The sequence below is a fragment of the Triticum urartu genome, chromosome 2A (assembly GCF_056163025.1).
Source record: "Triticum urartu cultivar PI428250 chromosome 2A, HENAU_Tu73, whole genome shotgun sequence".
NCBI lineage: Eukaryota > Viridiplantae > Streptophyta > Magnoliopsida > Poales > Poaceae > Triticum > Triticum urartu.
Window position 1 is genome coordinate 54,947,606 of NC_141874.1, and position 22,971 is coordinate 54,970,576.

General features: G+C 49.2%; 2 pseudogenes; one reads left to right on the forward strand and one right to left on the reverse strand.

Moving 5' to 3' along the window:
- Window positions 1-7,740: 7,740 nt before the first annotated feature.
- LOC147983681 (uncharacterized) lies at window positions 7,741-8,316 on the forward strand (annotated as a pseudogene).
- A 280-nt stretch (window positions 8,317-8,596) lies between these two features.
- LOC125540916 (sex determination protein tasselseed-2 pseudogene) lies at window positions 8,597-9,866 on the reverse strand (annotated as a pseudogene).
- Window positions 9,867-22,971: the final 13,105 nt, after the last annotated feature.

Here is a 22,971-nt window from a genome sequence, read left to right on the forward strand (position 1 = left end):
ACTCCCACTATGATTAACCTAAATTAGACTAGACCATGCGCATCCGGCCGTGTAATAATCCATAAACAATTCAGCGTGCAACATTGCCAAAAAGTTGCTGATTAATCAATCGTACTTTATGAAGAGATACGGAGCTTCATTTTGACTCTATTTTTTGTGCTCAGATTTGACTTTCTGTTTTTTCTGCAGTTAATGAGCTTTAATAATCATACCCCCTCTGTGCATTTTTATAAGACGTTTTAGAAAGTTCAGACAGCTTCTAAAACATTTCAAAACCAGTTGTCTAAAACGTCTTATAGAAAGAAACGGAGGGAGTATATGTGATCGATTTCCGGACGTAGGTGCACGGCTGATGAGATGTAAGGAAAGTAAGGAATCTTCCCTCGTGATGAGAAAATTAGCATTATTGGATCCACGTAAATTAAGTTCTTTCGATGGATGACAGCGAGTATAGGGTAGCTATAGCCTAACCATGGATGTGATGTGATGTGCTCTACGCAACAGAGATGCAATTGTTTTTAGCCACGCGATCTCCGATCGATGGCCCAAATCTGACACAATTACAAGTTTATTACCCATAGACGTCTACTTTAGCGTTGTACAGCAGGGCAATAGAAAAGGATCCGGTGGCGTATGCAGCAGCTAGAGAAGGCCTGCATGGATGCATTATTCTCCACTTGTCTTGGAGGACCACGCAGATACGCACACCAAGTTCCACGGTCACTTCATAATAATGCTATGTCGTGTCTGTCTGCTTCCAAAACTGGCAGAGCTTAATGGGCGCTAATTAGGGTTAAGTAATGGAGACCTTGGGTAATTGTCATGCATGGGCCAACCTGTCTCAAAAGAGAGAGACGTGGGCAGAGCAGGCAGCTGACAAGCGACGGGGCGGCGGTGGCCCGGCAACACCCCACCGGCGGCACAGCACGCACAGTCGTACTAACAGAGATGACACCGCGCCGCGCGGCCCAAACGGCATGCAACAGCAGGCCGACCGAAGAGGGTAGAGCGCGGAGCCATCATGCGTACACGGGCTGGCGTACTCGCCAAGTATACTGTTGTGTTGGAGTACTTGCCTGCCGCTCCGCTTGCGGTTAAAACTGAAAGCCAAACGCGGCACAGCCGAGTGTGCCGTTCCCATGTCTTTCCTTGCTGTCCGGACCCGATCGGCGCGCCATCCTTCTCCCCGGCGCCACACCTCTGTGGCTTGTGCTGGCCTCTCTACATGCTACCACTTGTGTCAACTCTCATAGCCATAGGGAAAGCATGAGCGGGAAGGGGGAAGAAACACATTGCTCCGGCAAGCAATCATGTCTGCCTGTCACCGCAACTTGCTGAATCTTGTAGTACGTACTTGTTCAGTACCGGCAAAGTCGTCGTTGCTAGTCAGTCCGCTAGCGGCGGGTTTGACAGCTCTGTGCCACCACTTGCCTGTTGCCTCTGCCCGTGGACATCGCAAGTTTGAGCTTTCCGTCTTCCGTCCGTCCGGCCGCAAAGTCACTGCTCCCTTCTGCCCTGCCGTTTCAGTGTTTATTCATCCAGGGTTCAGAAAGTGTGATCCCAAACCCATTGTCAACCATTCGGGATATATACAACTACAGAACTTGGCCAGGTCAGTGGGAGTGGATGAATTCCTTTCCATCTGGCACGACGATTGAATTAAGGAAGGAGAATAATAGCCATGATAAAGAAGTGGCCAATGTCCAATCCATCGCTCATCACATGTACTCCTTCCGTTTCAAAATAAATCTTTCTAAAGATTTCACTACAGACTACTCATTCGTCCAGTAAAGAGTGTACGCTTGGGTTTAGAATTTGTCCATAAAAGAGTGTACATCCATCTTTCCGATACAATTTAAAGTAAAAAAAAATGCTCATCTCTCGTCACACGGTAATCAAGGTCAATAACATTCTACTCGGTCTAGTTAATTTCTACATGCACTTAGCTAATTAAGGGTTGGATAATTAAAGAGGAAAGAGAGGTGGTGGCTTGTATCTTTCCAATGCATTTTTTACTTCACTTCATAATTTGTCCCAAAATTTTTATATATACACTCTTCATCGGACGGAGGGAGTACATACGGATATATATAGACGTAGTCGTCTAGATTCATTCATTTTCCTTCTTATGTAGTTCATATTGGATTCTCTAGAAAGACTTATATTTAGAAATGACGGGGTACCGTTCAGTCAAACAGACTGAGTAAACAAAAGATCCACTAGTTATATTACCACCAAACTAAGATAGCAGTTTCTTCTCCGGCACGTTGGTGCCACTGGACCTTAGCACGACGACTTTAGAACACAATTCTCATAAAATCCAAAGGCTTTTTCTTGTAAAAAAAAATAAATTTAAATGATTCTCTCTAAATCTAAGGTCCCTGTTAAATAGCACAAAACACCCTAAAATGCAAAAAAGAAAATCAATCAGATCCGCGGCATGCAGCAGGCCAGCTTGCAGCTTGCGTGGCGGCTCACGGCAGCGGGCGGCCACCGCAGCTCGCGGCAGGGGGCGACGGAAGGGTGCGGGTGCTCACGCGGCGGCGTGCTTCGACAAGTAGCAGCTCGCACGACATGGGCGGCGGCGTCTCCGGCAGGTAGCAGCTCGTATGGCGGGGGCAGGGGCCGCTTCTGCAGGCGGCAGCTCGCGCGGCGGAAGACCGTGGCGGGAGCTGAAACTTCCCTTCCATCAACCATTTCTATGTTTTAGTGGTCCCTGTAAAAAAGAGCACAAATCCCGTATATATAGAGAAAATGGGCCGGCGGATCCAGGGTCCCAAAATAATTTACGGGACGATCGAATTTACGAGATCTATTCGAGTCGGCAAAACAGTCTCCGTGTTGTAAATCAGTGGTTATTATAGCGGATGATCCGGTTTGCGAGGTCTGCCAAAGATGTTCTGATGCATCCATGCAGGCGTTCTCTAGCAGCTGCATACGCCATCGGATCCTTTTCTGTTGCACTGCTGTACAACGCTAAAGCTAAGCTCTAGGATCCACAATCCATTTCTTGAGACGGATCTCCAATTCAAGCTACCGCATTTTTCGCGCCAAACGCTAAATTAGCGAAGTAGACGTATGATAATAAACTTGTAATCGTGTCAGATTTGGGTCGTCGATCAGAGATCGCGTGGCTAAAAATAATTGCGTCTCCGTCGATCACATCGCATCGCATCCATGGTTAGGCTCTACTTGCTGTCATCCACGAAAGAACGTAATTTTGTCACCACGAGGGAAGATTCCTTACATTTCATCAGCCGTGCACCTACGTCCGGAAACCGATCACGTCTAAAATTATTAATAAATTAAATTAAAAGTTTAGGACTACACTTAGACGGCATACGCGTACGTGAGGTGGTTAGCCGCAGACAAAAAACAGAGGGTCAGATTTGAGCAGAAGAAATACTGGAGTCAAAATGAAGCGCTGTGTTCTTCATACAGTACACTTGATTAATCAGCAACCTTTTGGCGATGCCGCACGCTGAGTTGTTTATGGATTATATTACTACTACACCGCTGCGGATCGGAACGGGGTTGACAAAGTCAACCCGGTTAAGTGGTTGGTCAGAGGTCAAAATCGATCGGAACGGGTTGACCCTAGAAGAATCGAGGAATAGTTTTTCTCCATAGTTGGTCACGTCGGTTCAGTCATGTACCATGATTCGTATCCATTTTTCCATAGTTTTTTTCAGTGCCATAGAAGAATCAGAACGACGCCCCGTTGTCTTGGAATCAAGTGATGAACTGACGGTACGGTCCACTCGCAGAGCAGATCAGGCCGGGCGATCGGATTGATGTGTGTTTTGTTGTGTATAAAGTAAGGACGCAGGGGCCTGGAGTGAATGATTAACTGATCTCTGTGTGTGCAACAGGGGATTTAATTTAGGGATCGATCGCGTATATGCTCTCCAGGAACAATGATCTCCTGCCGATCTTCTTGTCAATCATGAAGTGATAAACATAGAGTGGCAGGTACAGAAGTGCAGTGGGCGATGGAGCAGGATGCATGAGAGCTAGTTGAGTGCACTACTTGTGTGGACTGAGAGCATCTACAGCCGAATTTGGTAGACTCACACCTTTAAACGCGCGTGAACGCGCCCGCGGATCCATACTACCCATACAATGTGAAGATGAATTATGTAGATCATCACACGGACAATGAAAACGAAGCTAGTTATGTACATTTCGATCACCAAAAAATGACAGATGGATCTCCAAAAACTACTCAAAGTTCACATAATCAACATACGATGAATAGGTTCTAATTAGAGACATAAATAATTAAAAATTATCTACAGAGACGGTGGAGATTTACCGCTTCCTTGTCGGCGCAACTGCAAGTGTCGACTGCTGGTGGAGGATCATCTGAGTCGTCAGACGAGGAGCCGTGGTCGTTGTTGTTGGTGGGGGTGTCGGAGAGGATGATGAGCCCTTAGAGCCACCGGATGGCCCTGTCTTGCTGCCACTTGAGTTTCGCGAGCCGAGCCGCCTCCACCTCCTCGTGCTCAGACTGTTCAATTGCAATCCGGAGCACCTTGGCGTTCTTTCGACGGAGCTGTCAAGCGTCTGTCTCTGCAGTTGTAAGCGACCGGCTGTAGACCCAAGCGAGGAGCCACTTACCGTCGTCGGGCACTGCCTGCATCCCACAGCGGCGGCGCGCGGGCAGCTCCGGTACCTGCCTCTCCCTTTCCCGTTGCCTCTCGCGGCGGCGCACGGACAGCTCCGCTACCTGCCTCTCCCTTTCCCGCCGCCTCTCGCGGCGGGCAGGGCGCGTCTCCGACTTCGTCGTGCGCGCCCAGGCCGGCAGGTCGGGCACAAGCACCCATCATTGCCCACATGGGGAGCAGCAGCTGGCGAGGCTAGGGGACGGTGTGAGGGAGGCGCGGACTGTGCAGCCCTCGCGGAGCTGCACGTGGGCCGAGAGGGGCCAGCGCCGGTGGAGGAGCTGCGGCGATGCTGTAGATCCGAGGCTTCCCTTGGTGTCCAACCTTGGACCGCTCCAAAGCAATGCGAAGGGCTAGCTCCTCGTCGGCATCTAGGTCGGAGTCGGAGCGGCTGCCGAAACTCGACGTTATCGCCGGATTGGATCGGAATCGAAGAGGGGAAAGGAGAGGACAGAGTAAGGGAGGAGAGCTAGTGAGCTAGGGTTCCGAGCGCGGAGCCGGGTTGGGTTTTTTTTTGTGGGACAACGATGGGGGCGGTGGTGGGCTGGGCATGTCAGACGGACGCGCCCGGACCTGGCCGGCCCGCTTCATATTTGTCTTACATTTGGGCTAGAGATGGGGGTGTCGGACAACTCAAGCGTTTAAGGCCGGTTTGAGGCGTCCGGCTAGGTCAATTTTTTAATGACCGGTCAGCCCGCACAGGCGTTTGAGATCTAATTGGACGCCGGCTGTAGATGCTCTGACGTTGCTATCTACCATCGAGAAGAACCGAAGTCTGGCTATAGTTCTTCTCTGGATCATGACGCGAGAAGCCAAACGCAAACGAGAGGGGGGAGGGGGGCATTCATCTTCTGTTGCTTGCTGAGGTGTGGCAAGGTAGGCAGCGACATGGCGGAGCGAGGCGTACGAGTCGCAGCCGTCCTCGGGGGACATGACGGCCCATCACCACCCGGGCCACCCAAACGGCATGGGAGCCAGCCGACCGAGTAGGCAACGCGGCGGAGCAATGCAGTGTCGCAGGGCTACTCGCCACCTACTGTTGTGTTGCCTACTTTGCTGCCACTTTCAGGCAGTGAAACTGAAAACCAAACGCGGTATAGCCGAGTGTTGTGCTCGGTACCCTTGGGCGCTGCATGTACTCAATCAGCCATCATTCTCCTCAGTTACAAGTCTCTATGACTTGTGTTGGCCTCTTTACATACGTATATACTTCCTGCACCAAATATCTCCTAAATATCACACGGAAAGCATGAGCAGGGGGAAAGAAATGAATAGCAAGCAACCCTGCTGTCTGTTTGTCTCTCTGTCTGTTAGTCACCGCAACTGCTGATTATGATGCATACATAGTGCACTGGCAAAGTCTTAGTCAGTCCGCCGTTCTTCTTTCGTCAGGTTTGACATCTACAGTACTATACTACTAGTCTACTTGTATTACTACTTGCCACTGCAAAGTCTCCTGCCATCCCTCCATTATACTAATTTCTAAACTTCTGCAAAGTCACTGCTTTGCTCTGCCGCCGAGGGTAGATTTCCTCCTCGTTTTCAGATTTTGTTCATTCGGAGGAGAGAAAAGCCAGGAGAAATCAAGTGACAGGCCAATGTCAAACAGATCCAAACGAACAGCCACTGGTTACCAAGCTAATTAAGTAAGTACTCCAACTGCATCTGGAATTATTTGCTTCACATGATTTTCACTGCATTTTGAATTTTTTTACTTAGGAGTAATCGCAAACACACAATGAAACATTCTGTGCCAGATATTTTTCCCGACTGAACTGCACACTGTGTCAGTGGCTGCCTCCAACACTCAACGGTTCGTCCGCACCGTCGGCCCCGAACAGGAATGTACTACTGCACCACTTTGTCCCTTCAGTCCATATAATATAGTGCATCTGCCTTTTTTGGGATTTAAGTTTAATCATAAATTTAATCAATGTGGCCGATTGTGGCGGGCGAAATAATTATACCATTAAAAACTTCTTTCGAATATAAACTCAATGGTATAATTTTTGCTCTTCAATGGTACAATTTTTTCTACCCCGCGGTCGTCCACATTGGTTAAATTTATGATCAGATTTAAATATTGAAAAGCACAGACACACTATATTATGGAATGAAGTGAGTACTGCTAAACTAAGAGCATCTCCACTCGCGCCCTTAACAAGGCCCCCCAGGCGATTTTTCGGTCGCCGGCGTCGAAAATTTGGCCCAGTCGCACCTCCGAAGGCCATTTTTTCGCCGACTCGGGCCAAAATTGACGCCGGCGGACCCAGGCTGAACCCGACGCACTGGGGGACGCCGGCCGAAACGTTTTTGGCGCGAAAATCGACGGGCCCTCCTTGGCAGCGACTCGGCTCTTCTCGTCGCTTCGTCGTCCTGATCGCCTCGGTTCCCTTAGCAAAATCAATGCCAAAGCTGCCGCGCCGGTCAGCCTCCTCCATTAATGCCTCACGGGCGGCGTAATGAAGACGGGACGCCGCGCGTCTCTCGCCCGCCACGCGTACACACGGCGTCCATGCATACGCGCGGCGCCTCCGCTTATATAAGCCGCCCCCAGCGCACCGGTGACGCACAGACTCTCCACCGCCGGTGCCCTCGTTCCTCGACACCTCCCGTTCCTCCCTCTCTTCTCGCCGTTTCCAGTTCAACCATGCCCGAGCGCTTTCCAGGCGATGGCACGGCGGCGAACGGCTTCGGCAGCCGCCACCTTCACGAGGACGAAGCACGGCTCCTCTTTGAGGCCGAGTACCCGGTCCCGCCGGACATGCAGGTGCCTGAGGCGTGGAGGACCAGCGCCGGCGGGGTCCCGGTGCCACCGCCGCCCACCGGGGCGGCGCGGCGTGCGGAGATCGCGCGTATCCACTCCAATCTGCCGCAGGCGATGAGGGAAGATCCGCGCTACGTCCCCGACAGACCGCTGTGGGAGCCCTACTTCCGTCGCCGCCACGCTGAGCAGCTCGAGGCCACCAACGACGTCGTGCCCTCCGGAAGGCTCAACTCCGAAGGTCGCCGCCGATGGTAGGGCGTGCCCGGCCGCAAGCTGGAGGTCGTCCTCGAGTATATCGAGGGCGGCAACATGCCAAGGCTAGAGTACCCCGCACCCCCGTCCTTCTCCCGCCGACGTGGGAGTTCGTGGACGCCAAGGCGCATGGATCTGGGGGCGTCCTCCTCCTTGTCCGGCCGCTCGTCCGGCTCTCCCTGCCTCCGCCACGTCAAGCCGGAGCCCCAGGACATGCCGGTCAGCCAGCGCACCCGCCGCTCCGTCCGCAACGCCGACTCCTCCCCCACCTCTGGCCGCCTCGTCCTCATCAGGCCGAAGGTGGAGCCCGGCCTCCCCGCGGAGTACGAGGCCATTGCCCGGCGCGGCTTCTCTGACGAGGCCGCCCTAAAATGGGCGCGGGACGACTACCTCCGCGACGAGATGGTCCGGCAGCGCCGAGCCCTGTAGGAGATAGCCGCCCGCAAACGTGGGCGCGAGGACGAGAATGGCGTGGTGGTCCTCGACAGCGACGACGACGAGGACGCTCCCGGACCGTGCAACCCGCCGCGCCAACCAGGGAAGGGGTGCAGCTGGGGCGGCGGCCGCGGAGGAGGCGACGACGACGACGACGGCGGCGACTACACGAAGTTCTATAGGCTCCTCGACATGTAGAGCTTCAAGGGCGGCGAGGAACGGCGAGGGCGACGGCGGGCCTAATAGCGTTTTTCTTCTTCTTTTGTAAAATATTTTAAATATGTATGAACTCGCCGAAGTTTGATTGAATTTGCGCCGTGTTTGTGCCGGATTTTAGTTTTTAAAAAATCATGGACACCGCGACTGAGGAGCATCACGCCGCAACACATGATTTGCGCCGGTGCGTCCTCTAGGAGGCGAAGGGCTCAGATGCTCTAAACAGTTCTTCTCGATCCGGACACCAGAACAGTTTTGGTAAGAAGAAGAAAAACCAGGCAATCCATAGTTCATCACTCAGGCCAAACAGATCGAATAAACACCAGCTAATTACTCCTACTTACCACTAGTGCCAAGCTAATTAATTAGGAGTAAGTAGAGTACATGCATGCGGCTTGGCCCACTCTATCGAGCTGTACTTGATGGTGACACTCGAGCACGTACTCCCCTCCAACTGCATCTCAATCGGTTTGACTTCACCATCACAGCCCGATGACGTTCTTGGAGGTGGTGGCGCCGCCGTCAACGACGAGGTTGTGCCCGGAGATGTACCTCGACTCGTCGCTGGCCAGGAACAGCGCCGCCTCCGCGATGTCCCCGGCTCTCAGCGTCGGGCCCTTGAGCGTCGCCATGCCCCGCACCATCTCCTCCGCCTTCTCCACCTCCTCCGCGCTCACCGGCGCCGGCGAGCCCCCTTCTTCGTCCGCGCCATGGCGCCACGCGTTCACCAGCATTGGCGTGGCCACGCCGAAGGGGGACACGCAGTTCACCCGGATGCCGTGCTCCCCGAGCTCGCAGGCCGCGTTCTTGGTCAGCCCCACCAGCGCGTGCTTCGACGCCGTGTACGCGTGCGGGCCCATCCCGCCGAGCACGCCGGCCACGCTCGCCACCGACACGATGCTGCCGCCTCCGCCGCGGCTCTGCAGCATGGCCCGCGCCGCGTGCTTCATGCCGAGCGCCGCGCCCAGCGTGTTCACGCGCAGCACGCGGTCGAACTCAGTGGCGTCGAGGGACGCGATGCCGCCGCTCCTGGCGCCGTTGCCCGCCGGGGGCGCCTGCCGGCCCAGCACGCCGGCGTTGTTGCAGAGGACGTCCAGCCTCCCGTGCCGCGCCACGCAGCACCCGACGGCGCGCTCCACGTCAGCCTCCACCGACACGTCGCAGTGCACATAGCTGCAGCAGGCGCCGCCCAGCGCGGCCGCCAGCGCCTCCCCGGCCGCGCCGTCGATGTCGGCGATCACCACCCGCGCGCCTTGACGAACGAACGCGCGCACAATCGCTTCGCCGATCCCGCGGGCCCCGCCGGTGACGATGGCCACCTTGCCCTCCAGCCTCCTGTGCTGCTGCTGCTGCACCAGCACGGCGGAAGCGGCGACGGCATTGTTGGTGACGGTGCCGAGAGCGACGGTGTCGGCTATGGGGGCCTTCTCGGCGAGCATGAAGTCGAGAGCGGTCATGGCTAACAAGGGCGGTGCGGTGATGATGTGTGGGACTTTCAGTTGCAGCTATGGATGGATGGACGGGAGTGCGACGAGATCGAGCCGCACGGACGTCTTTATATAGGGGCCGGAGCGGCGGACCGGAGCCACGCGGACGCCGGTGGGGACGGCATTTGGCACCGTCTTCGTCTTCATGGGCCGCGTGTGCAGTGCACACACACGTAGCGGCTGTATCAATCCGTGTTAATCTGGTGGTGGTACTAATTCTTTTCTGTAATTCATTGCCGTTTGACCCTCATCTGATGTGTGCGTTCATGGCGACGGCCGGAGCGATGTGTGCATGTCAGACCGACGTCACTGCTGCCCGCTACAGCTAGCAGCAGCAGTGCCATCTGCATGTACAAATATTATATCTGAGGCTGGTCAAATGATGGCCGTTCACACCCGTGTGATCATCAGGTCAAGAGTCACCTTTTTGTGCTCCAAGTCGTGATCAAAGTATGAGAGTAATCATGGTTTACAGAGCCGCGTCTAATTTTAATCGTCTTGTTAGTATAGTCTTGCACAGCATACTGGACCCGTGGGCGTGGCGTTCCAGCAGGTTGGATACTTCATTCGTCCAAAAATACTTATCATCAAAAAAGAGATGTATCAAAGAAAGTACCATTTTAGCAAGGTCCAGCATAAGAATATACGGAGTAAATCTTGTTGGTAAAATTATAAATAGTTGCATCTAGTGAAGGATGCAGAGGAAGAGAAGCTGAAACAGCGAAGATATAGCTGCAGCCGGTTGACTGCAATAAGAAACTGCAGGCATGCAGCACGACCTTGTTTCTTTTTATCATTTGGCGTCTGTGATTTGAGCTAATCATGCCCACTTATATTTGAGAGCACATGATCGCATTGATTGGTAGCCTGATGCATCACATTGCTACTGCATTAAGCTATGCTAGCTGCACCCTTTCTGCTTGCCTGCACATTTTGGTCTCACTCATTCACCCGGGATATCTCTGCCCTCTGCTAGGCATATGATCTGCTGCAATCACATGTAGCTCTCCTGATGTGCACTATCGTTTTCCAGGCAACCGTGTAGGGAACCCCAACGACGGTGGTTAATCTGCCATCATCTCGACCAAATCGCGACGTTCGATCCATCGCCTCCGGCTCGACGAAAGTAAACCGAATCTTTTTCAACGTTTTATTACTGTCGGTTACTTTGTCACGCCTACGTATCTGACGATCAGTGAGATTTTTATCGTTAAGAGATAGCGTAAGCTGTGGCTGATCAGTTGGTGGCGCTGCGCGTTCCAAAAGTTCACCACGGCTCTCGCTGCACTGCCTGACAGTTCTACCTCTAGCCATCGATTTGACAGAAGATTCTGAAGAGCCAGGCTAACCGCTAACCTAACTAATTAACCACTTGCCTCCCCGCAAATAAAACCAAAGTTAACCACTCGCTTGCTTGCTTGCTTGTTAGCTACTGTAGGTGATTAAAATTGATGGCGATGGGACCTCGAGTCAGAGAGGAACAGGGTCGAAGAGATCGACGGCTCTGCCCATGCATCTCATGTGATGGGCTACGTACGTACCGATCGGATGCGATTGTCAATGTCACAGATGAAAGATAGCATCATCGCATCAACTTCGCGAATAGTTGTAATACTATACTATTAAATTCCGTTTTGTACTTACTGGGTTGCTGCTGAGCTAGTACCGTTTTGTCTTCAAAAGGAGAAAGAGGGATTCTCACTTATGACCAACCAGGACGTCTGCCGGGTATGGGTATCCATCAGTGTGGTGTTCTCCTCAATCAGGACGCTTACCCGGTATAAGGCCGTCGCAGCCACATGCCATCAATTCATCTTCATAGCTGTACTGCTGCATGAATCTTGCCCGGTCTAGCTGCCGCCGACGCCATCACGACGCCAGACAGCGTCGACCTCCTGCGCGAGTCCATTATCGCACATCAGACGCCTAATCTCCAGAGCGCCATGCCATCGAGATCCGACACCATCAATGTGTGTGATGAAGCACCGCTCCTGCTCTTGTCACATCCAGGCATCACTTACTCCAAAACGATGCCCCCATGAGGGAAAGCGCTACTAAGAATGCCATCATAGTCCGATCCGGGAGACCCAGATCTAGGGTTTCCCCCGAAGCATCCCGAGCCTCATGACGCCAACTGCAACAATGATGTCTCGACAAGGAAACTACATCAAAGACGCCGCCATAATCCGCCATGACCGCAGTCGGCGCGATTTTCATCGGCAGTTGCGCCACCGGGCGTACGCCGCTGGCCTCGCTGGTTCCTTCGACCATAGCAAACTCCAAACATGCCCTGAAGAGGGACTACGGCGCAAAAGCACCGCCATCGCTCGATCCCACGGAGATCTAGGGTTTCCCTCGGAGTTGTCCGGGTTGTCAAGGACCAGACAAAGATGGAATCCCGCAGATTCATCCAGCAGCCGACGTGTCGCACTCGCCATCACGCCGACCGTGACCCGGAGACCAAGCTCACGCCTAAGCCCAGATCCGGCCGCGCCGTCGCCGATCTGGTCACGCCGCCGTCGTCCCAGACGACCGTGGCGCCCCAGATCTTGAAACAGCCTGCCATGGGGAATGAGATCGCCGGACCACCACCATCTCCCGCCGTGACGTCCGGCCGCACGCCACACTCCGGTCCGGGGGCGCCGGCCCGCGCTAGCCCCTCACGAGCGGGAGGGCACCTAGTCCCCGCCGCCGCCGGCGACGGCAAGGCTTTGCCTGGCCGCGCCCTCAGGCGGCGGCGAGGGAGGAGGAGGACGAGAGGGGGGAGTCGGGGGCGACGGGATCTGGGGGCCTCCCAGCTGCCACACGGGGGCGACTCGGGGGGACGAGGACGGATGCTTATGCTGATGCAATTCACAAAACATTTTCAACTGCCGGATGGCTTTTCAGCTCATCCATATGTACATATGGAGAAAACAGCAAATGGGGGTAAAATCCGCAACAAGATGGCAAAAGGGGTGATATGTGGCAATATGTTTCTGAAAGTTGTCACGATCTCTTAACTACAATTACCTAAAAAAAGATCTCTTAACTAAAATATGGAACATACATAGTCGTAAGACAACCACTGTGTATTTGTAATGCAAAAACAACTGTGCATTTGTAATGCAAAACAGGTTGGCCCATGACGGGAATGATATCGACTCTACTACTCAATATCCCCATTAACTAACCCGATTAGCATCTAATACCGCATTAAGCTGTCCCAGTTTCGGTAGCACACGAACTAAACTAAGGCCACGACATCTAATTATGAAGTGAGTATGATCTTGGTGTATCTGCGTGCTCCTCCAAAATAAAGGGAGAGTGCATCCATGCAGCCATTCTTTAGCTGCTGCTTGCGCCATCAGATCCATTTCTGTGGCCCTGCTGTACAACACTAAAAGCTAAGCTGGGATCTTCAATAATCCTTACAATTGTGTCAGATTTGGGCCAACAATCAGAGATGCGCGTGGCCAAAAAGAATTGCATCTTTGTTGAGCACATCACATCCTTGGTTAAGCTGTACTACTAGCTTAGCTAGCATGCTACTGTCATGCACGAAGACGAAGGAACTTAATTTACGTGGATCGAATAATGCTAATTTTCTCACCACGAGGGAAGCTTCCCTGCATTTCAACAGCCGTGCATATGGTTGCCGTTGCCTACGTCCGGAAATCGATCCCATATCTACCAAAAGTTTAAGACTATATCTGGGCGGCATACGCGTACGTAGGGTGGTTAGCCGCAGAAGAAACAGAGGGTCAAATCAAATTTAAGCAGAAGAAACAGCGAGTCAAAATTAAGCTGTCTGTTTCTTGTTGATGTGGTACGTACGTACTTGATTAATCAGCAACTTTTGGGCTGCGCTGCATGCTGAATTGTTTAAGGGTGACCTGTGCACGGTCAACCTTCCTGGCTTAATTTGGGAGTTACTTCTGGTTAGCCTTTTTGACAAAGTCAACCTGGCTAGTTGGTTGGCCGGAGGTCAAAATCACGTCAGCTTAATTTCAGATCGGAACGAGTTGACCCTATGTACCGCGAGGATCAGATTAAATCACGTCGGTGATATTACGTGACATGATTCGTATCCAATTTCCCGGTGCTATAGAAGAATCAAGATGACACACACAAGCTTGCTAGGACTTTCTATGATTCTAATTCTGTAATTTATTGGGAGGGTGATCGTCCACAGATTATCCTAGCTGAACTTGTTTGTGATGTACTCCATCCGTCCCAAAATTCTTATTTTAAATTCGTCTAGATAAGGATGTATCTAATATTAAAACATGACTTGATATATCCGTATGTAGACAAATTTAAGACAAAAAATTTGGGACGAAAGGAGTAACAATTATTTGATTTGAATAAAGTGTGCCACAAGTTCAAAAAAAAAAAGATGACGCCCCCATCATTCTGGAATCAGACCAAGAACTGGTGGTCCGCTCGCAGAGCAGATCAAGGCGATCGGATTGACGTGTGTTTTCTTGTGTAAAGTAAGGGCACATGAGCCTGGCATTATGTATTAACTGGTACCTGTGCCTGTCAGCAACAGGGAATTTAATTTGGGGATCGCGTATGCATGCTCTCCAGGAACAATGATCTGCTGCTGATCTTCTTGTCAATCATGCATGGGAAGAGCTGCATGCTAGGTGATCTACATGGAGTGGCAGGTGCAGAAATTCAGTGGACGATGGAGTAGGGTGTCTACAAGCAAGTTTTTTCTTAATAAAAAAGCATTGTTTTGATGAAGGTATTTATAAACACTCTTATATTTGTTTACAAAGGAAGTACAAGCTAGCATTGGATACATACGAGCGTACACCAACGTGCTTCTGTACGTGTGCTCAATAAATTGCTACACGGTAGACACCACCGAAAACATCTCCTTGTTTCCATGGATTGATAGAACGGGATTCGACTAGGACCAACCGTACAGTTGACCCTAATCCAGATAATGGGAAACAAAAAGGATCATGGGATTTGACCAACCATACGTGTCGACCCTGATTCAGAGGCCCCGTTTGGATATTCTAACTCAGTTAGAGGTTAAAGTTAGATTCTAACTCTGAACTAACTCTAAACTAACTCTAGCCAAAAAGGTGTTTGGATGGCAGAGTTAGATGGAGCGCGGATACAGCGAGGCGCCTTCACGGACGATGCGAGAGGGAGGGAGGGAGAGGACGAGAAGCTTCGAGAAAGTGGGGAGAGATCTACTGCGGCGAGAGCAAGAGAAAAAATTATTTTTAATGGTCCCAAGAAGAACTAACCTCAATTAGCACCTCTTGAGTGGGTTAGATTTTTTGGATGGGTTAGATGCATCTAACCCAAACTAATCCTCCTGTTTAGATATTTTTGAATTAGTTGAGTCCAATCTAACCCAAACTAACTCTAACCTACGGATCCAAACAGGGTCAGAGAATCGAAAATTTGGCTAACCTACCAGCATTGCCAAAAGCTCTGCCATCGAAAATAAAAGTAGAATTTAAAGAGGAAGATCTTTATCTAATTTCACTAATAACAACACTGTATAAACCTTGACTAGCTCTTGCTATATCACTGATCACCTGCTTGGAGTCTGGGGTAACGATGGCGTTCTGAATCATCAAATCCTGAGCAAGGGTAAACCCTCCTAGGAAGCTATCGCCTTGAGCGTCGCTACATATGTGATGCCCGTGATCATCAAGGTTGAGCTGCCCATGTATGTCTCCAGTAATTACCTACTGAAATATTTTCAACATTGTCGGAGTCGGCCGAAACTATTGCTAATGCTTTCAGCTCTGTTCCCGCCAAGTCACTCCACGCATTTGCATGTTTGAAGCTTTGGTCGGCTCCCATGCCGTTTGGGCCGCTCGGCGCGATGTCCTCTCAGGCCATCTTCACCGTGCGACCTTGAACGAACGTTCGTTTTTTTCAAATTCTGTCCGTTTGAATAGCGATTTAGAGTCGTGTCCGGGGGCGTGTTTTGAGATGTGAAGGCCATGCGTCTAGCACGCGGCCGCATCCATTTGCCCCATCTTGTCTGCGTCTATTTAAAAAAGCAGAAGCAACGTTTCAAATGCCAAGCCCTAGTTCAGGCCAGCGGCCCCGGTTCATCACGCCGGCAACAGAGCAAGCGGCCTACATGTCCATCACCGACATCAGCCAGCTGCCGGCAACACAGCCAGTCTCTAAAATGAATAGTTGTCCTTGCCGATAACACAGGCAGCGGCCGGCAACATAGCCGGCCACCAAACTGAATGTTTTCTCGCCGGCACACAGCCAACGGGTTTGGCCGTCGTGCCTTGGCGGAGGAAAGCCGGGCGACATGGGCGTGGTGCGCGAGGTCGGCGACTGGCAGTGCGTAGGCCGGGCGACCGACGAGCCTGTGCTCGCCGGGCCGACGGCCGCTCCAGGGAACCCGGCCGGACGGCCCATGCCAAGCATGAGGATGGCGTGCGCTTTGTTGACGAGGTCCTCCTTCTTTTCGGCCGCGGCCTCCAGCTCATTGCGCTGGGTGGCGATCTTGGCCGCGGCGGCATTGACCTTGACGACCGCTCTCCGTTCCCTCCTCTTCGCCGATTCCGCCTCCAACTTGGCGATCTCCTCCGGCGTGCACTACGACCGCGGCTTCCTTGGTGCCTTCTTCTTCACCTTTGCGGCGGGTCCATGGCCAGGCCGTCGGAACTCGGCAGGGCGTCGGCCATGGACGAGGGAGAGAGGGGGCGGCGGGAGGGACGTGGGAGTTTTTGGGGGAAATGGCGCCAAATGGACGTGGGGGGTTTGGTTTCTTCCACCGACAGGCGGGCCAGGGGAGGACAAGCGCGCACGTCCCGCCCGTCCGCGCGCTGTCCGTTTCACCCCAAAACCGGCGCAAACTTGGGCCGAGGATGGGTCGAAAGCGGACACAAAACGGACAAAAGTCTGTTTGCGCCCGTGCGCTGGGTCATCTCATTTGTCTTTTTTACCCCGAACGGACAAGGGCGGACAGAATAGGGTCGCGCGGTGGAGTTGGCCTCATGTCCGGATCAATCAATCGGCCGTGTCCGGGGGTGATTGGTGATGTGCCGTAATGTACGAAAGCTCCTATGTCCCTCGCTTTGCGTCAAATAGACGCGCACACAGACAGGGGCTCTGCCTGAATGGGCTGGCCCAAGTGGAGCTATGAGGGGTTGAGCCGCACTGTATTGAGATGGCTACTGTGTAGTGGTTCAACTGCTATAGCGATCGTAGTACTGCAATAATGCACACTCTGGTTCCATGTAGCGAACCTGAAATCATCACTCTTATTCTCAGTACTTTATTTATTTTGAATTTTTCATACATTCCTAAACATTTTTTGAACATGTGATCAAAATATAAAAATGGAAGATTTTTCTCAAATTCTGAACAATTTTATGTAATTCCCGATTTTTTTCAAAATGTGAACATTTGTTCAATTTGTGAATTTCTAAAAAACCTGATTTATATTGAAAATACCCAATAAATTTTGAAAATGATAACATTTTTTTGACCTTGTGAATAATTCTGAAAAACATGAACAACTTTTGGAAATCCAAAAGTTTTTTTAAAACTACAAACATTTTTTGAAACATGAGAAATCTTTGATTTTCAATATTTTGTTTATGTATTTTTTTTCTTTTTTTTGGAATAACTACCTGAAAACTTGAATAGTTTTTGGAAAGTCCCGAAATATATTGAAACAAAAATATTTTAACTTAGAAAATCATAAAAGAAACAATAGGAAAAAAACTGAATCATGTTCTTAAAATTCGAAACCTTCTAGAGAGTTTCTAAAATTATGGAAACCAAGAAAACAGAACCTGACAAAATGGGCCAGCTTGGTCGGCTCTGTGCGAAACAACGACTACACGATGAGCTTCCGTGAATGCTATATCTCGCTTAAAGCGAGAATCGCATCTCTCTTGACTGAAGGCGCGCGGATATAGGGCCAGGCCATTAGCTCAGGTCACCCGCTTGCATGGTTCCACTTACTAGTTTGGTCTCTTTTTTTTCGTCTGGTTTAATTTGTTTCTTCACCGCTTTTGTGTTTTCTTTAGTTTAATTGTTTTTCTTTGTTTCTTTCATGGTATTTAATTTTTTTTCTTTTCTTTCTTTTTCTTCTTTATTTCTCTTTGTTTCTTTCTTGGTTTACACTAGTGTTTTGCTTTTTCTTTTCTTTGGATGTGGATTTTTCTTTGTTTTTTCATCAGTTTTCTTCATTTCATTCATGGTTTTTATTGTTTTATGTTTTTTTTTCTTTTATTGGTTTTGACATGCTTTTTTATTTTTTCTATGTCCACATTTTTTAATACACATTCAACATTTTTTATGTATCAGGAATATTTTTTTATACATGTTAACCTTTTCAAAATCCCCGTGTTACATTTTTTGAAAACTTTTTTCTTTATGTCTATGTTTCTTCATACATGTTCTACATTTTTTGTATACATCATGAACATTTTCTATATAGACGCCTAACATTTTCCAATACTACATAATTAATATTATGAAACTAGTATACATTTTGTATACATCAGGAACATTATATGTGTGTCCGGAAAAATAGTATATAGAGATTTTTTTATACATCATTAACAATTTTTGTATACTGATGTATACATCATGAACATTTTTTATATAGGAAAAATATATACATATTAGAAAAAATGAACAGAAAATGTACACAAAATATATACTATTTTTTCATGTATGTGTTTTGATGTCTATTTTTTCGTACACATTATACAATTTCCGTATACTTTAGAAAACATTTTTCTATACTTGTTTAACACTTTTCTAGTGCATGATTAACATTTTCTACTTTTCGCTATAATGTGATTTTTACTATACATAAAAATATTTGGAAATATAAGAAAAAAATAGATCAAAAAATAAATGCAAATTAAAAAATAGAAGAAAGAAAAGTTGAACGCCTCTGGTCAGCGCTTGGTCGGCCCAATTTGGCGGCTGCCTGAGAAATAGGCGCACTCGCGAGCGTCACATATGGTCATTAATGTCTTTCATAAATCCCCACGATTTGTAGGCCTCGTTTTTCTTTGTCAGCACCTGCCTGCCTTGCCCATTCCGGCAACCTCTCTTTCTAACCATTGCCTTAAAAAACACTCTCTTCTTAACTCTCTTATTAAGAACCCTCTTTGTAATGTTCTTTACAAAATTATTTCAAAGATGTTGACATCAAGACTAAAAGGTATTGTGTCCGAGATCATTTCCCCAACTCAAAGTGCCTTTGTTCCCGGGAGGCTAATCACTGATAATATTCTCATTGCCTATGAGTGTATTCATAAAATAAAGAACAGAAGGCGGGGGCAAACAGGCCTTTGTGCGGTAAAACTTGATATGCATAAGGCCTACGATCGAGTTGAATGGGTGTTTAAAAAAAATATGATGCTCAAGTTGGGCTTTCATGGTGACTTTGTGGAGATGATGATGGCATGTGTTGGTTCTGTGAGATACAAGATCAGATATAATTCACAGGAAACTGATGTTTTTACATCATCTAGGGGTATTCGACAGGGAGACCCTCTTTCTCCATACCTGTTCCTCCTTTGTGCAGAAGGTTTATCCAGTTTATTGCAGTTTGAAGAAGAAGCTGGTGGCATTGAGGGAATTCAAGTGTGCAGGAATGCACCGTCAGTCTCACACCTATTATTTGCTGACGACTCCTTGATTCTCATGCGCGCAGATGTCTTAAATGCAGCTTCCTTACAACAAGTTCTGGATACATATTGCAGCAATTCAGGCCAGTTGGTTAGCTTGGCTAAATCTAGTGTTTTCTTCAGTCCTAATACCAATGCTGATACAAGAACTGAGGTATGTTTGGAATTACACGTTAATAATGAGGCCCTCTCTGATAAGTACCTAGGCCTCCCGGCCATGGTAGGGGCGGATCGGAGTGATTGCTTCAGACATTTTATAGAAAGGATCAAACAGAGAATACAAGGATGGATGGAAAAGCAATTATCTGTGGGGGGGGGGGGAGAAATTCTTCTCAAGGCTGTAGCACAAGCTATCCCTGTTTTTGCCATGTCAGTATTCTGCTTACCTAAAGGGATATGCAAAGAAATTACAGACATCATTGCATAATTCTGGTGGGGAGATGATGAAGAGCATAAGAAGTTACATTGGTTTTCATGGTGGAAATTGTGTGTCCCAAAGAGTGAAGGAGGTATGGGGTTTAGAGACTTATACTCTTTTAACCTCGCAATGCTAGCTAAACAATGTTGGAGGCTTATTATAAATCCTGAATCACTTTGTGCCAGAGTATTGAAAGCAAAATATTTTTCTAATGGAAGCCTTCTGCAAGCTTCATTAAAGAGTGGATCATCTTTCACCTGGCAAAGTATTATGAAAGGGCTTGAATTGTTTAAAAGGGGATATATTTGGAGAGTGGGCAGCGGCAATGATATAAATATCTGGACGGATCCATGGATCCCTTCCAGCCCAACCAGAATGGTCATTACCCCGAGAGGACAAACGTTGCTATCTTTGGTAAGCGATCTTATTGATCCAAACACGGGAGGATGGGATGAAGACCTCTTGAACTTGATTTTTAACCAGTTGACACACACAGAATACTGCAGATTCCGATAAGTAGCAACGCCATTCAAAACTTCATATCATGGAACCCTGATAGGAGGGGTGTCTTTTCTGTTCGAACAGCTTACAGATTACAATGGATGCAAAAGTTTGGGGCACATGGTAACAGTGTACAGCAACCTGGTGGTTCTTCTATTCCTGCGGTTTGGACTAAACTTTGGAAACTATTGATTCCACGGAAAGTTTCCATTTTCTGTTAGAGATTACTACATGGAATCCTGCCGCTTAAGAGCATACTTGCTAACAGGCACATTGGGCTGTTCGGTTCCTGTCCTATATGTCACCAACACGCAGAGGATATTCGGCATCTCTTCTTCAAGTGTATACACTCCCAGAATCTTTGGCAGAGGCTGGGCCTTAGCGATTTTATTGATGCTGTTGCGATGGTTGATCCTTCTGGATCAGTTATTATGCAGTACATATTATCTTTGGAGGATACATCGCTCCCACTAATGCCAATGCTGGACATAAAACAAGTGATTGTGGTGGGGTGCTGGTACTTATGGTGGACGCGCCGGCGTTTTACACATAATGAGATTTGTCCTCCTGTTGTTAAATGGCCAATGTCAGTTTTGGCCATCACAAGTAATTACCATAAAGCATCGATGAAGAAGGCAACTCCAGGAGATATTACATGGCTGAGACCAGATCCAAACTTTGTTAAAGTCAATGTAGATGCGGCCTTCTATGAGGATGAAGGTATGGGTGCTACAGCGGCGGTAATACGAGATGACAAAGGTAACTTCCTAGCAGGACAATGCAAATTTATTCCATATGCGGCTGATGTTATGACCACAGAAGCATTGGCAATGAAAGATGGACTGAACCTAGCAAGCAACTTGGGATTCCATCGTGCTGAAGCGGAGTCAGACTCACTGAATGTGATTAATTGTTGTACTGGACAATCTACCTGATGGGATTCGGCGGCGGCAATTTTTGCTGATTATGTTGATATTAGCTCTTTGATTGGGAAGGTCAAATTTAAGCATTGTTTTCGTGATGCTAATCAAGCGGCGCATGTGCTAGCTCAATTTAGCTTCTGTAATAAAATCTTTGATAGTTGGATTAATGAGCCACCAGAATGTTTGGTGAATAATCTCGTAGACGATGTATCTGCTGTTTAGTTGCAATAAAGCTAGCCATGATGGCCTTTCCTCAACAAAAAAAAAGAAGAACCCTCTCTTGTAAACGACCCTTTGGGAATCTATCACTCCTTCCATTTTAAAATACTTACTGTGGTTTTAATTCTAACTAAAATCATGATAAGTATTTTAGAAGGAAGCGACTATATGCTTAATTTAACGGAATTGCTAATTTTTATACGGATGAAAATAATTGGCTTTCAGTCGTTTTTTGAGCCGTACGATCTCTGTCGCGAGATTCGTGCTCCTTTTCTTTTTGTCCTTTGCTGGCTCTGAGTTTCTTATCGGGCCCGCTTGGATTTTCTAGCAGACCCGTTAGCTCCGCTCGCTGTCCCGTGTCGGTCCGTTTTTTCTTCTCTCCCTTTCTCTGTCTCTTCCGCTCGCCGCTCATTCCGAAGACGGAACACAGAAGGCGAGTGAGAGACATAGCCATGGCGATTTGGAGCTCACCCTCGCCGCTCGATCCAGTTGGTTGGTGGTGACTCGTCCGCGCTCTCCCTCCTGCTGCCTCGCTCCCTCCGCCTCGTCGTTGTTTCTCCAGCCCCGCCGGACATCCCCCCCTGCTTTGATCCTCAGCTCTGTATGTTAGCGCGTAGTGTTTTCTCGGTCAGATCTGTTGCTTGTGTGAATCTCCCGCAGCCTCTCGTGTAGATGTGTGAGGTTGCGCCATTCCTGGGTTTGAATCTCGTCTGTCATGCGAATTTTGATTAGGATTTCTGGTTGCTTGTTAGTTTGATTGATCTGTATGTGTGTCACGCCTTCAATCGATTTATGGTTTCTGGGATTATTTTGCAACTGCAGAGTCGCTTGAACCTGATGATCCAAGCGATGGTGCAGCACGCAACATTCAGATTGATGGTTGCAGAGGGTGTAGCCTCGAGTGGGTGTGGTGGGCTGACTGGTGTGCCCACGTGACAAGGTGTGTGTGTGCTCTGTATATTAGAATGGCATGCCGTGTGTGAGGGGTATGTGTGAGTTTAGTCTGAACCTTCTCCCATGTTCTTTGTACCTATCCCAACTTTTTTTTTGAGGAACCGGCAGGAGCACTGCCTTTTCATATAAGAAGAAGAAGATAGTTTATGTACACCAGAGATCCGGTTTTTAGAGAGGGACCGGACAAAAACCCCCTAGAAAAGAACAGCACGATGGCACGAATCAACCGATACCGGCTGCCACCTGTGCACGGCCAAAGGCCAACGCCCTTTGCTTGATGCCGTCGAAGGCAATAGCTGCTACCTCAAGGTGCGTTAGGCAAGTTCCATTGAAGATGCGTCGGTTTCGCTCCTTCCAGATGTTCCAGATGGTGTAAAGGAAATGCCCGCTCCGCCTTCTTCTGTCATCCTTGGGCAAATTGGTAGTGAACGAATCCCACCAGTCCGAAAGCCCCATCGAAGGGGGCAACGCGGGCGTGGCCCCAGAGTCCTCGCCCG